The sequence below is a fragment of the Pteropus vampyrus genome, unplaced genomic scaffold (assembly GCF_000151845.1).
Source record: "Pteropus vampyrus isolate Shadow unplaced genomic scaffold, Pvam_2.0 Scaffold2, whole genome shotgun sequence".
Lineage (NCBI taxonomy): Eukaryota > Metazoa > Chordata > Mammalia > Chiroptera > Pteropodidae > Pteropus > Pteropus vampyrus.
The window spans coordinates 891,025-905,267 of NW_011888783.1; the positions used below are offsets into that span (position 1 = coordinate 891,025).

The 14,243-nt window shown below is 32.0% G+C and overlaps 1 pseudogene; it reads left to right on the forward strand.

Annotated features, from left to right (window-relative positions):
* Positions 1-3,363: 3,363 nt before the first annotated feature.
* Positions 3,364-4,551, forward strand: LOC105291807 (annotated as a pseudogene).
* Positions 4,552-14,243: the final 9,692 nt, after the last annotated feature.

Here is a 14,243-nt window from a genome sequence, read left to right on the forward strand (position 1 = left end):
TAATTCCTCATAGCTAGACCATTCGTATGTCTGGTTTTCCAGGACAGTCATGGTTTATGCTTATTATCCTGACATCCTGGTTGCTTAGGTTTTTCCCATATTCATCAGTTTTTAAATGAATTACTATTGTTAATAATTACTTTAAATTAAGTTGAATAAGCTGGGTGAGACTTGAATTTGTATTTCTAGTTTAAGCCATGGTGTTATTCAGTGAAGTCATCGACTTATCTAGTAGTGCATGAAACATACTGCAGTGAATAATGTGCTCACTTAAGTGGTTATTACATATGAAAAATGAGCAGCAATAACTCATTTCTCTCTTTCCTTCTTCTAGACAAAACAACCAACACTTCCTCCTCAAGAACAACATGCTCATAAAATGCTGTACGATCTAACAGAGGTACGTTGGGAGAGCTGACTTTCTCTGGTGTGTGAGGAGTGGGAGGTGTTGGATCACACTACTTCTGCTAGCCACTTGGTTTACCAGTATGGTTCAGTATGCCATGGCTTTTCATGGCTGGCAGTTGATTAGTTGAAAAGTTCATGGATAGGACTAACTTCTGATCAAGCTTAATGTGGTGGCCTGAACAATATTCCAGGTCTTGGTTTCTCTCCGACCTTATCTTGACTTCATTTCCAGTAAATTAGAACAATTGTCCTCAGGCTCTCTTTCTGGTAGCAAGATGGTTGCAGTACTTAAATTTATAGTTTAAGAGAAAAAAAAAAATTTCATGTAAATGCCATAAGTTTCTGAAATTCATCCTGAATAGACAGGCTTTAGACTTTCACTGTTCGATATGCTGTTTCACGCGAGTCCTGCATACCCCTCCTCTGGAAGAATCCAGGGGAAAATTCCCATGGAAACTTCATAAACTGACCTAAATAATATCTAAAGAGAGAATGGATATAAGGTAGCAAATAAAGATATGTATGACACTGAGGCTCTGAAATGTATTAGAGTTTCTATAACTATTAGTTTTCTTTTTTTCCTCATAAGTAAGGCCAGTTGTATAGACCTGCTTTCAAATATCTGCTCCTGAAATCAGTTTTAATCTTTGTCATTGAGCTAGTTAGACAGGTCAAATTTTCAGAACAGTGTAATTCAAGATCTAAAACTAGCCTTGTCCCATTCATTATATCTAACATCCAGCTCTCCATAAGGCCTTCTGGGGTTCCACAGGCTTACTTTTGGTTAAAAATAACGATGCGTTACTGTCGACATTTAGAAAAAAGAATAATGTGTTTTTACACGATTTTTGAAAGTTTATTAAAAAACTGTGGCACATTTTGTTATTTATTATATAAGTGTTAGACATGATAATTTGTTAAAAAATTAAATAGGAGTAATTAGGAAAAAAGAGAAAATAAAAATACTAAATTATTAATATTTTACCCAAAAATGGCAGTTAAATACCTGAAAAAATAATGAAAAGGCTTGTTATTTAGTGTTTTGTGCTCCTAAATAGAGATTTGATTGGGAATGATAACCTTAGGAGGATGCTCTGCTCACCTCTAACTCTGGGCCTGACTTCAAGTTATAGAAAACAAGAGTGTTTGCAGGGACACAGTGGGAAAATGCTACTAGTTTTCTTTCCATGGTTTCTTTTTTATATACTTTTTTTTTAATCTTTGGAGAAATATTTGTAGTCCTGCTGCCTGTAAAAGTGATGTTTGAATATATTCTGCAAAAGTTGCAAAGCTGGTAACTCATAAAATATTCCTAAGGTTGGCAAGTTTCATGAGATGAAAGCTCTAACAAGTAAAAAGGAGATTGGTGTAGTGAACATCAGCACAGCAGTTTACAGCTCATGCTGGATACTGGACTGCAGTTTGAATTCTTATCATGGACACCAGAAGATAACATCCCTGCCATGGTTATTCTTCATTGGTTTATTTAAGCTTAATCTACCTTACTACAAAATAATTGAAAGATGATTAAAACACCTGTATTCTTTCTTTCATTTTCTTTTTTTCTTAAGAGAAGATTAAAGTTTTACTATGAAGAAGATTTTCACATTTATACTTAGCTCATTTTACTGTAGCTTGAAACAGGTCTTTAGTTTCTGCCAGAACTTGTAACCAAGGAGAATGATTACCACATGCAGGTGTCACTGTTTGGTTGGAATGGAAAGTTGCACAGATTGGCTTAGAGGCCTGAACCAATGTCTATGCTCTAATCTCTGTTTACTCCTGCCAAATGCCATTAGAGAGCAGTCATATCTGTTTTGACTGACAGCATAGCTAACAAATAGGATGACTGTCAGTATATAATTGGTGTTTGCGGGAAAAATATATATCTGTAATAGATAATCATTATTGTCTGTAAGTTTTATTTCTACAAGTATATATTTTTAAACAGATTAGTTATAAACACATTTTATATGTATATGAAAAATAAAACAAAACAAAACAACTTCTTGTCTAATAAATAGGCATTCATACTTGTGGCATAATCTTTAAAAATACAAATAATTACAAACCCTTGCAGATAATATATAAAAGTCTTATTACGTAGATGGACTGTGTCTTCACTCAGAAAATAGAAGCTCTCTTAATATGTCTTCACATAAATAATCTTGGAGGTTAGCTGAAAGTTTCAATTCCCCTTTGAAAGTGTACCAACTGAACTAGCATGGCTAGTGAGCACCTACCTCTCTTTTATTCCATTTTCTGCATTTCTTAACTTGTAGTGAAACCATTGCTAGAAATTACAGATGAGGCCTTAGAATGTATTTTCTGTAAAAATGTAGGACTCAAATCAGCAAACTAAATCTCAGAAAAAGCCTTCGTCCTTATATTATAGGGTGCCTGCATGTGTTTTAACATAAAATAAATTTTAAGATATTTTTACTTTTTTTGTTCTGATTTTAACCCACTTTTTCAGTAACTAAATAACTAAATAACTAAATAACTCTTCCAATCAAGTAAGATAAGATGGTTTCTACTATAGAAGTATTAAGAATTTAGCATAAAACATAGATCTTTTAAAATATAATGATGGCATTGAAAATTACATTTTGACCTCAATATTTTAAACATGTGTCTTCAATTCCTATAGCTAAGAATTCCTCTTAGAAATTAAATATAAAGAAAATCACAAGTGCAAATATTAAGAGGGCAGGAGAGAATGATCTTTTATTTGCCAAGTTTTTAAAGGCATATCAAAACCTCTACCTATAACTGCCCAGTGCTTCATATGATATTATTTTCCCCAGAATCTGATTTACAAATCTATTAAAGATTAGTAGATTAATCTACTATTAAAAAGTTATTTTATTGTTTTACAAATCTTTCTGTTATGAATGAAAACTAAATGAATCAGGGCTTTGGGTTGGTGAACAAATGAAATGTTGGGAATATGGCATGCCCAGAAGGATTTGGAAGCTTATAACCTCACTTCCTTATACCTTGCTGTATGCATGTCTTCTAATGTCTGTTCTTGAGTTTTATCCTTATAATAAACCAGCAAATGGTTCTCCGGTTGTTGCATATTTGGCAAGACATGTTGGCTTTTGTGTGGGAATCCCAAAAGAGGCCTCTGTTTTTACTGTTAATAGGCTCTGTGGCTCTGGTTTTCAGTCTGTTGTGAATGGATATCAGGAAATTTGTGTTAAAGATGATGAAATTGTCTTGCATGGAGGAGCCAAACACATGAGTCAGGCTCCCTTCTGTGTCATAAACATGGATATTAGAACTAAGTTTGGATTAGAGCTAAAGCTGGATGATTCTTTGTGAGCAGCATCAACAAACCAGCGTGTCCAATTCCTCACGGGAATTACAGAGAGTTTTGCTGCAAAACATAAAATAATCAGAGAAGAATGTAACAAGTATGCTCTATAGTCGCAACAGCAGTGGAAAGATACTAGTGATGTTGGTTACTTTAATAATGAGATGATGTCAAGTGAGGTGATGACAGAAAAAAAAAAAAACAAGCAATGCAAGTAGATGACTGTACTAAGTCCCAAGTAAGCCTGGAGCAGTTAAATAAACTTCCTCCAGTATTCAAGAAAGAAGGGACTGCCACTGCCCTTGCCAGGAGTATCTGATGCTGTCATAGCTCGTGAAGATGCTGTTAAGAAACATAGCCTCACTCTTCTGGCAAGAATTGTGGGCTATTTTGTGTCCGGTTGCGATCCCTCTAACATGAATATTGTTTTTGGCCCTGGTATCAATGGGGCACTAAAGAAAACAAGACTGAATCTTAAGGACATAGATTTGATGGATGGGAATGAAGCTTTTGCTCCCAGTACATGGCAGTCGAGAAGAGCTTGGATACCCACCCAAGTAAAATCAATGTGAATGGAAGAGTCGTTGCTTTGAGTCAGCCATTGACAGAATCTATATTGGAATTATTACACATCTGCATCATGGGTTCAGGTGTCAAGGTGGAAAATATGCTTTCAATCAGCTTGTATTAGAGGTGTCCAAGGTATCACACTCACTATTCAGAGCCTGAGGAGAGCAAGGAGCCCACTGTGGCCCTCTGTTTCTTTTACTTCGCCAAGACACATTAAAATAGGTAAAGATGTATTCATCTTGAATAACAGCTAAGGCCAGAAATAAGTTCTCTCAAATTTGCACTAGTCAAATGTATTTCTAAACTAAAATCTAATTATAGAAGGCCTTAAAAAAATTGTATCCTTGCCAATAACCATCCCATATGCCTTAGAAAATATCATTGCACAGAAATTGAGTAAATGTTGCCTTAACTTCCAAAAATAAATAAATTCATAAATGCTTCAATGATAAATACCTTTACGAGGAATGCTCAGAATTTCTTATAATTTAAAAAAAAAAATTATACTTTATTACGTAACATTCTGTTAACATTCTTTAATAGAAACAGATGAGAAAGAGCAATCCCCTGACATATTGGACCTGCCTGGTATTCTCAGCTAGGCCTCAGTATTGCTGGAAACTTACCTGGCATGGACAGCTAGATCTTTGCATCTCCTTTTGAATATAAACTTTTTTACAGAAACTCAAAATTAGAAAGACCACTCTATGACCATGATAGATAAAGAAAAACTAGACCACTTTGGAACTGAGTCTCAGCACAGACAAAGCATTGTCCACGCTAGAATATATCAAATATAATCTTTTCATGACTAATGCGAACAAATGCTGTTTCTTAATTACATTAGTTTCATTCCCGTCTATCCTCCTCATAGATAAGATTTTTTTGAGATATCCAATCACAGAGTAGCTCTCAGCTCCTGATAGTGTACAGGCCAGGGCAAAATCCTGCTTCTTTAAATCCTCCCACAAATAAATTGACCAAAACCTAAAGTGTATAATAGGCTTTTTTTATATTCTCTATGATGGCTAACTTTATGTGTCAACTTGTCTGGGCTAAGGGATGCCCACATAGCTGGCAAAACATTATTACTGGGTGTTTTTGGAAGAGGTAAGCATTTGAATTGGTGAAATGAATAAAATAGGTGACCTTCCCCAATCCGTGTAGACGTCACCCAATTTGTTGAAAGCCGGAAAAGAACAAAAAGACAGCGGAAAGATAAATATTGTCTCTCTATGTTTGAGCTGCAATATCTTTTCCTTCCTTCGGACATCGGGAATTCTTCGTTCTTAGGCATTACGCCTCGGACCAGGTCATACACCATGGGCCCTCTCTGGTTCTCAGAACTTTAGGCTTGGACTGAATTACACTACTGACTTTCCTGGTTTTCTAGCTTGCAGATGGAAGATTGTGGGACTACTAGGCCTCAATAATTACTTGAGCCAATTTCTATCATCTCTCTTTGTCTCTCTGTCTCTCTCTTTCTCTCCTCTACTCTATCTCAGTGTAAAATCTACTTTTGGTTCTGTTTCTCTGGATAACTTTAGCACACATTTTTGCCAAAACACTGCACATTCTCCACAGTATGGCCTTTTATGCTGCAAATGAGAATAAAGCCAGCTGTATTCCTGTTGGTCTTTGGCTGTAGGGTGTTAACACAAGGAAGAGAAAATAGATTACAAGTGTTTAAAGATTTGATTGGAATAGGGAGATATAGTACTTAAATCCTAGAGAAATACAGTACAGGAAGATGGATATCATAAGCAGCAAAGATAAAATTTCTCTGCTCATAGAATTTTACATGACATTACACTAGAGAGTATTGTGACTTATTGATTAAATTATCCAATTCAATAAAAGTATAGTGAATAGATGCAGGAGAGATGTTTCTGTATGCTCTGTTTAAATTACAATTAAGTTTCCAGCTGGAGATCTCTAAAACAGTAGAACCCTTGCAGGGATGATATTTGCCTTGTTCTATTTTGAGATTTTTTTTTTTAGCAACATCACCTTATAGCGACAGCTGTTCAGAGTGCTGGGATTGGTATGAATTTTTCTTCTATTGCCGGAAAGTTCAAAAGCTGTAAAATATTTTCAGTTCATTTCAGGTTCAGGTATCCCTAGGAGCAATTGTCTTCACGCAACCAAAAAAGAAGGTATTAAGACTGTAAAACAGAGATGCAGAAACTAAATGCAAACTGCTGTTAGTTAGAAACTCCAACTGGGACTTTATTGCCAAACACCAGACATTAGAAGATCAGTAGCTAAATTAGCCAGAGTAAACATCCTGAGGTGCAAAACTGGTGCCAACTCACTGAGCTAGTAATAAGACATGTGGGTAGATGGTAGGGCTGAGGAAATACTAAATAAATGTGGATAAACTCAGTATTTGTTTCTATATTGAAGGGCATAATTTGAAAAAAAAAACTATCAGAAAAAATTAGCTATAAGATAAGGAATTTTTAGAAGGTTTATGCTCTTGATTAGAAGTAAATAGCTATATTAAGATTTGCATATTTTTTATATATATATAATTTGAGTGCTAATATAAGTACCTCATGAAAATCATTGCTTAAGATAATTGCAGTAATCTTAGTTTAATAATCATACATGGAAAATTTAGATCTCCTATGGTATTATTTATTAAAACGAGCATACGTTAATACATATTTCCCTTCTCTTTGATCTTTACTGTACTTTTTTCTTCTTCCTAAGTCCACAATTTAATAAAAATTTACTGTTATAATGTACATATCAAAAATTGCAAAAATCATAATTTTCCACTTGATGACTTTTCCTAAATCAAACTGACCTGTATAACCAGTACTCAGATCCAAAAATAGAATATTACTAGCACCACAGGTCCCCATCTAGTAGCTACTTTAATATCTATAATCTCGTTACATTTTTTACAGAAAATTGTTATTGTTGCTATTATTATTATTTGTAGTCACAGCAGAAGAGTATTATGTGACATCTCTGTTCAGTGGCCATGTATGAATATAAGGCTTATAATAGAACTGAAATTTTAAGCATCTGACTTTTAATTTTTAAACAAACTTCTGATTTTTTTTCAAAACTATAAGCTATGATAGCATGTTTAAACCTAATTCCACAAGCAATGGAAAGCCACTAAAATAATTTCTGCAATAGAAAGGCATTAGTACACTTTTTGTTTTTAATGAAAAACAAGACTTTTGGGATTGTGGATGATGAATTGAATAAGAATCAAGTAGGATTGGAGTATAGAAAAGCAATTTGAAAAGTAAGGAATTAATCCGCTAGATACATTATAATATAATTTTGAACTATAGATGTCTCAGTCAGGTTGAAGGTAATGGAAAGTATGTAGCAATAAATGAGAAGAAGAATAATCATGTCTAAATGACTGATTTAATGAAAAGATTCAGTGAGAAAAAGTATGAAGTTGGGGGATGACCATATCATTAATGAGAAAAAATGTGGTGGAAGAATTAATAGCTAAAGACTCAATTTTTAAATTATTATTTCATTGTAGAATAAATCCCTTATGAATTCTTCACTTTCCCTTTAATTTTTTTTTTTTTTCTTAAATATAAAGCTAATAACATGACAGTCACAATGCAAAAGCGATTGCAACAGAAGTCTCTTATCAGGAAAATGTGTTTGAGACTCATGTTGGCCCTTTAAATCATCAAGCTATTAGAAATCTGTTTCTCATAAAACATGCTTTTTTTTTTTTTTTTACTTAGTGTTGCCTTATGTTTCAACATTTTAAACATTTTGATTCCTAATGAGTCATTCACATCTTCTTAAATAAAACTATTTCATATCATTTTTCTCTATTGACTGAAACAATTATGTTTATACCATAATATGATCACTCAGTTGTTTCTTGGATATCAAAAACTAAATATTTCTGGTCAAATTTTAGTTCCCCGACTATAATTGCACTTATTTCTTTTTCTTTTACTGTTCCTCATTTTTTTTCATTATGTCCATATTTTTGCTTCTTTTTCTTCTACCATCTCTAACCATTAGTTGCCATAGAAAAGGCATTTTTAACTTCCCTTATTAAGTAATTTCCATTATTGCTTTTGTTTAGAGAAAAGTGAACTTTCATTTGCATCAAAAGTAGTGCACCATTTTTATACACTTGATAATATTCAGGACTATTTCTTTCTCTTTGATTGGAATAAGCTCTGTTGCAGATTATCTTTGTCAAAATTATATGAGCTAGAATGACATTTGCTTGTCATATCTTCCATAAATTGACACAGTTCCTCAGACTTTCTTTGTCTTTCCTGATCTTGATATTTTTTTGAGAAGCAAAGATCATTTTGTGGAATACTGCTCAATATATGTTTATTTTATTATTTTTCAAAATTAAACTCGCATACATTTGTGGCAGAAATACTCTAGGAGTGATGTTTTTAATTCTGTTTTCAGTAAATGAGATCAAGATTAAAGTGATACTGGTTTATATCAGTGTTTTGATACTAAATTTGATCACATGGTTAAGGTAAAATCTACTAGGTTTCTTCACTGTAAAATTTCTATATTTTATTATGTGATCAAAAAAAAGTAGATGTTTTAAAACTACGTAAATATCTCAATGATCATTAAACTTTTACCCATAAGTATTATCAATCATTGATGATTTTCTAATTTTATATATATTATGTATAATATATATGCATTATCATACATTATGTAATTTTATATTATATTCAAACATTTTATATTACTTATATTATTATACTTATATATACATATATATGTTAGCTTATAAGGAAGAGCTCTCTCTTTGCCTATTTACTCATTTATATCAGTATGAATTCATAAATTACTTTATTCAGTGAGCTAAGAGCAATTATCCTATTTATTTTATAGTCAAATTATCAATTTGATACTTCTGTGATGTATCTATCTAGGCCCACTACTATCCATTGGAAACGGAAGTCAGAAACTTTTGTATTTCAGAAAGGTATAAATTGCATATATAATATCTACATTAAGGAATCTGAATGAACACATATTTTGGCAGTAAAATATATGAATATTCAAACTAAATGTAATTAATAAAGACTACATATATAGATAACATCATAGTCAATCCAGGGCAGATTTTGCCATAAAATAAATTAGAAAGTATTTTTTTTTCCAAAAATTTTGGAATTTCAGAATTTTGAAATTCAGGCCACATATAAAATCTGGAATTTTTTATGATTATGAGATTCTCTTAGGATTTAGAGAAATTAGATTAATCTTGATTTTTATATTAATTTAAAATGCAATTAAAGTTAAAATGTATTCGAGAAAATCTGTTAATGAAGAATAAAGAATATTTAAAATAATATCTATAGAAGTCCAGTAAGATTATTTTTATATTTATGGTTGTTTACTTCATATATAAAAGGTTTATTCAGATTTCTATTTTGTCTAATTAGTTGTGACATGATATGATACTAATAACATCCTAGGGAATTTATTTATAAAAAATTATATACAAGAATATATAAACTTAAACTTGTAAAACTTAACATGTTAATTTACTGAAAGAATATCTGAAAGATGGCTCTGGTTGAAATAAAAAGCAAATCTGAGGTTTTAGATTAAAAACTACTCTAAAAAATTCTATCTCCAAAGATTTTGTAACAGTAAAACATAACAAATAAATGATAATAGTGATAATAATGATAATAATAATAATGTACAGGGACATATGTTAGGCTAGCAGGACCCTATAGAGTAGGTTACTCCCAAGTTCAAAGATAATACTTGATCATTTCATCCTCTCCATTGCTCTACTTTTCAGTGAAGTGATAGGAACCACTGAAACCACAAGATGAATGGAAAATTTTTTGTTGCCAGAGAAACTTATACTAGGTGTTGTATGAACTTCATGTTGTTATTTTTATTTCAAAGCAGCAATTCCTTGGTGCTGGAAGAAAGAGTTTAGGACTAAAATGCATCCATTCAGTGGGGATATAGTTCATATAAATATCAGCATTGTAAATCAATTTATTACTATTTTATAGTCTCTAGTAATACATAGAATAATTGTTATTAAAAGGGAAAATTAGATTCTTTATCTTTGAGTATATTATTTAATTTCATTGTTGCCCTCAAGACTTCCATTAAATATACCATGTCTTAAATATTTAAAGTCTAAATTGGTAGATGATTTCTACCAGTTCTGATTTTAGTGCCCTGCTGTGCCAATGCATTATCTATAATGGTTTCTTTACATTACTTTTAATTTATTCCTAGAAAAAAAGAACACCTACACAGTTTGTCTAAAAGTATTTTTCCCTAGGATTAATAGGATTGCCATTTTTACTTGGCGACCTGAATGAAAAGGAATGAAAATCAGAACTATTTTCATTTTCAAACATGGCCTTTTAAGTCTTCAAAGTGAACCTTGATAGAGAGTATGGCCAGATAAAAATGCCACTACTACTGTTCTGGTCTCTGGGGAAAAAACATCAAACCTGAAATTTCCCATGTAGATTCCAGTTTTGGAGAACTGATCATTAAACCATTATGCTGTTTGACACACTTTGTAGAAGTATGGCATTACTTCTCTTGGCGATGAATTTGGGGAATTACCTTTTTTTAAAAAAAAATTATTGCTGCAACTCTAGAAAGAGTGAAATAAAGACATTCTTCCCATCATGACAAAGCACTTTGTACACCTAAAAGGATTATTTTCTCTTAGATTCTAATGGATTAAATCTGGATTTGAAACCACAGGGGGCAGTGTACTCAGATGACAATGGCTTGGCTCTTGATAGAACTGCTTTTATGAATTGCACTTGGGTGTTTTACCACCAACAATGTTCTTAGTATTGAAAGAAACAATCATAAGACACTTGTTAGCTTTCCTTTTCTGCCAATGTTATTGAGGCTATCAGTCAATGTACACAGCAGCTTCCTCTTCCCAAAGGAGAAATTTCTCTCAGATCTCGGTATCAGTAGAAGGTATATCTCTTTCGACACTATCTCTTCTCTCTGCACACGGTCCTAATCTTGTAGATGCCATGTCTGCTAACTTTATCCTGATTGTTTTGATGTCCAGGAAGTTAAGAGTCAACATTTCAGTACTTTTCTGCACCTATTCAGGACTTTGTTATGGGCATTTCTATCTGCTAATTTTAACCCTGAATTTATTATATCTTTGACATGATTTCCTTTCTTCTGTTACTAATTCATTTTTTTTAAATCTTTTTATATTGTAGGTATTTTAAATATAAAACACATAAATTGAGTCAAATAAAGTGTTTAAAAAGATGTTTTGGCTTTTGGTATGTAACTGAAACTCAGACGCTTTCTCTATAATTAATGACTACTTAAAATAACAATGGGTTAAACATTTTCCCTTATAGGCAGGGTGAAGGAGGGGAGTGCAGTAGTGATAGCTATTTTTTCTTTGTCTATTATTTTTGAGATGTGATTGACATATAATATTATATTAGTTTCAGGAATACAGAGTAATGATTCAATACGTGTATTGAAGTCTTGACTCAAAACTTTAGCTTTGTATCTTTTTAATCTCCTTACTCCTTAATATGTGTCATTATCTTAGCGGTTTCATATTCTTCTCAAGCTGTACTTTTCAGTGTTCTTACAACTATCTCTAAATGTCTTCCCGTGTAGTTAAAATTTGAGGTTTTGAATAGTAAACTGCCAAAAAATTAATTAAGATAAACAAACTAATTGAATATGGTAATAAGTGAGTCTCTGAGATGGGTTGCATCTCTGTGTTTAGGGACATAAGTAATGCACTACTGAGTTGACATAGAACCACTCCGGAGTACATTTCTATCAAATGTTATTTCAACACATTTTAATGCACAAGGGAGAGTCTCAAAGAAATCTGTATATAATAGTGTGATTAGTTGCATGTATAAAATGAGAACGAGTGAAGAAAATTAATGCATTGAAAAGGTACTAACATTTATTGAATATTTACTATATGCTAAGTGCTAATTCATTATATTTGGATTTTAAAAATACATTTCTTAGCCTTTGAAGAACAATAAAATGTTGTCATACCTCTGTAATGTTCTTTGTTTTAATTGTTCTTTGAAGAACAATAAACTGTTGTCATATCTCCGTAATGTTCTTTGTCTTAATAGAAAATATCTGTGGGAGATTAGTAAGATAGGCATTTATAAAGTTGTACTTTTAGAAAAGAGCTCAAGTTAATAGCAGAAAAGATTCTTGTTTATTTATATTATTCTATTGTGAAATTGTAGAACCTAAATATTTCTATTTATATACATTTTGGAAGCACAAAGCTTTGCTTTATGTCCAATTCAATTATTTTACCTCAGGTACCTAGGTTTGCTGTCATTATTTACAGCCCCAACCTTTTATCATTTATTGGTTCTCATTTTTTAAATTGAACTTGTATTAATCATTGAGTTTAGGAGGGAGGCAAAATAATTGTAAAATTTGTATTTTGTTTGCTATTTATTTTTTAAGATTTATGTGAAAAAGAATAATAAGGGAATATCAATGACTCTGGGTAAGGGATATTATTATTTACAATATGCAATAGATTATTGCAATAGATTATTTTCCAATCCTGTTCCCTTTGTTGCTTCAAATGTTTAGGATGTGCCTTGACTACCCTATTATTTTTCTCTGTTGTCTTCCATCTTCAAAAAAAAAAAATTCATGTTAAATAAAAGAGTTCTCGATACTTGTGAAGGAATAGCTTTTCTATGGCTAAAATGGTGGATTCCTTTCCAGAGTGGAAGAGGGCTAATAAGCTTAATTCAAAAGAGACATGAACATGGTTTGACTAAAAGCTTAAAGCCCTGAATTAATAAATTAACTTTAATGTAGAACCTTTATATTCAGCATGTGTCATGACTTAGACATTTCATCTCTATTATTAACTTATTTGGTATTGAATGTCACCCTTGAACATACAGTGTATATTTTCTTGCCTTAAGGTCCTTGCACCAGCCCTTGTCTCTGCTTGCATTGTTCTTTTCCTCACCTCCTCCACATTTCCCCTCAAATATGACCATCCCATGGAAGCCTATCCTGATAATTTTACTTAACACTGCTTTCCCACAACCTTGATATCCTTTATGCTGCTCTGTCATTTTCATCACACTCATTACTTTCTAAGGTAATATGTTTTTTTGTTTATTACATGTCTCTCCCCATTAAGAGGTTAGGCTCCATGAGCTGTTTTATTCATTAACTTATCACAAAGACTTAGCCTGACATAAAGTAGGTTTTCAAAAATATTTGTTCATTGGCAATACATTTCTTTACAAGGGGTAGGATTAAAAATAATGCAAATAGTAAAACCTGTGGTAAAAATACGTTTTTTTTTGCATGAGAGTTTAACCAATTTAATTAGAGGTGGACAGTATGCTAAACAATGAAAAGTAACATCATGTATGAATTAAATTTTTATTTTCAAAATTTAAATAAATAGAAAAGATTTCATGTTGAAATTGTGAAATATTAAAGAAAATAGCTAAAGAATGACTCAAGATATTGCTTATTAATGTTTTCTTTAGCTTCATTTTGGAGATGGCTTAATTTGACAAGTGAGTATTTACATCATGGAATTTTATAAATATAAATCAAAAACTATGAAACAATTTTTTGGTATCGTTAGCCTTCATTTGGCTAAGAATGGATCGATGCCATTAAATAAGTTGTGAAATGTTATGGTTCACAGCTGAATATTCAGGCCATATTTAATCTACCCTTTCTTTGAATTCACATAGATAGTTACACATTTCTTAGTCTTTAGCCCTTTTGTAAAAATATCCATGTATAACTTGTAGAACTGAACATCCTTATGACTGCTTCTGTGTCTAAATAATCTGTACATCTCCCAGTTGGCCTATATGTGTGTCATCATGAAATATTTGTTAAGTAAACAAATATATTGTTATAGATTAAGGATGAAGACAATACTTTTTGCGAATAA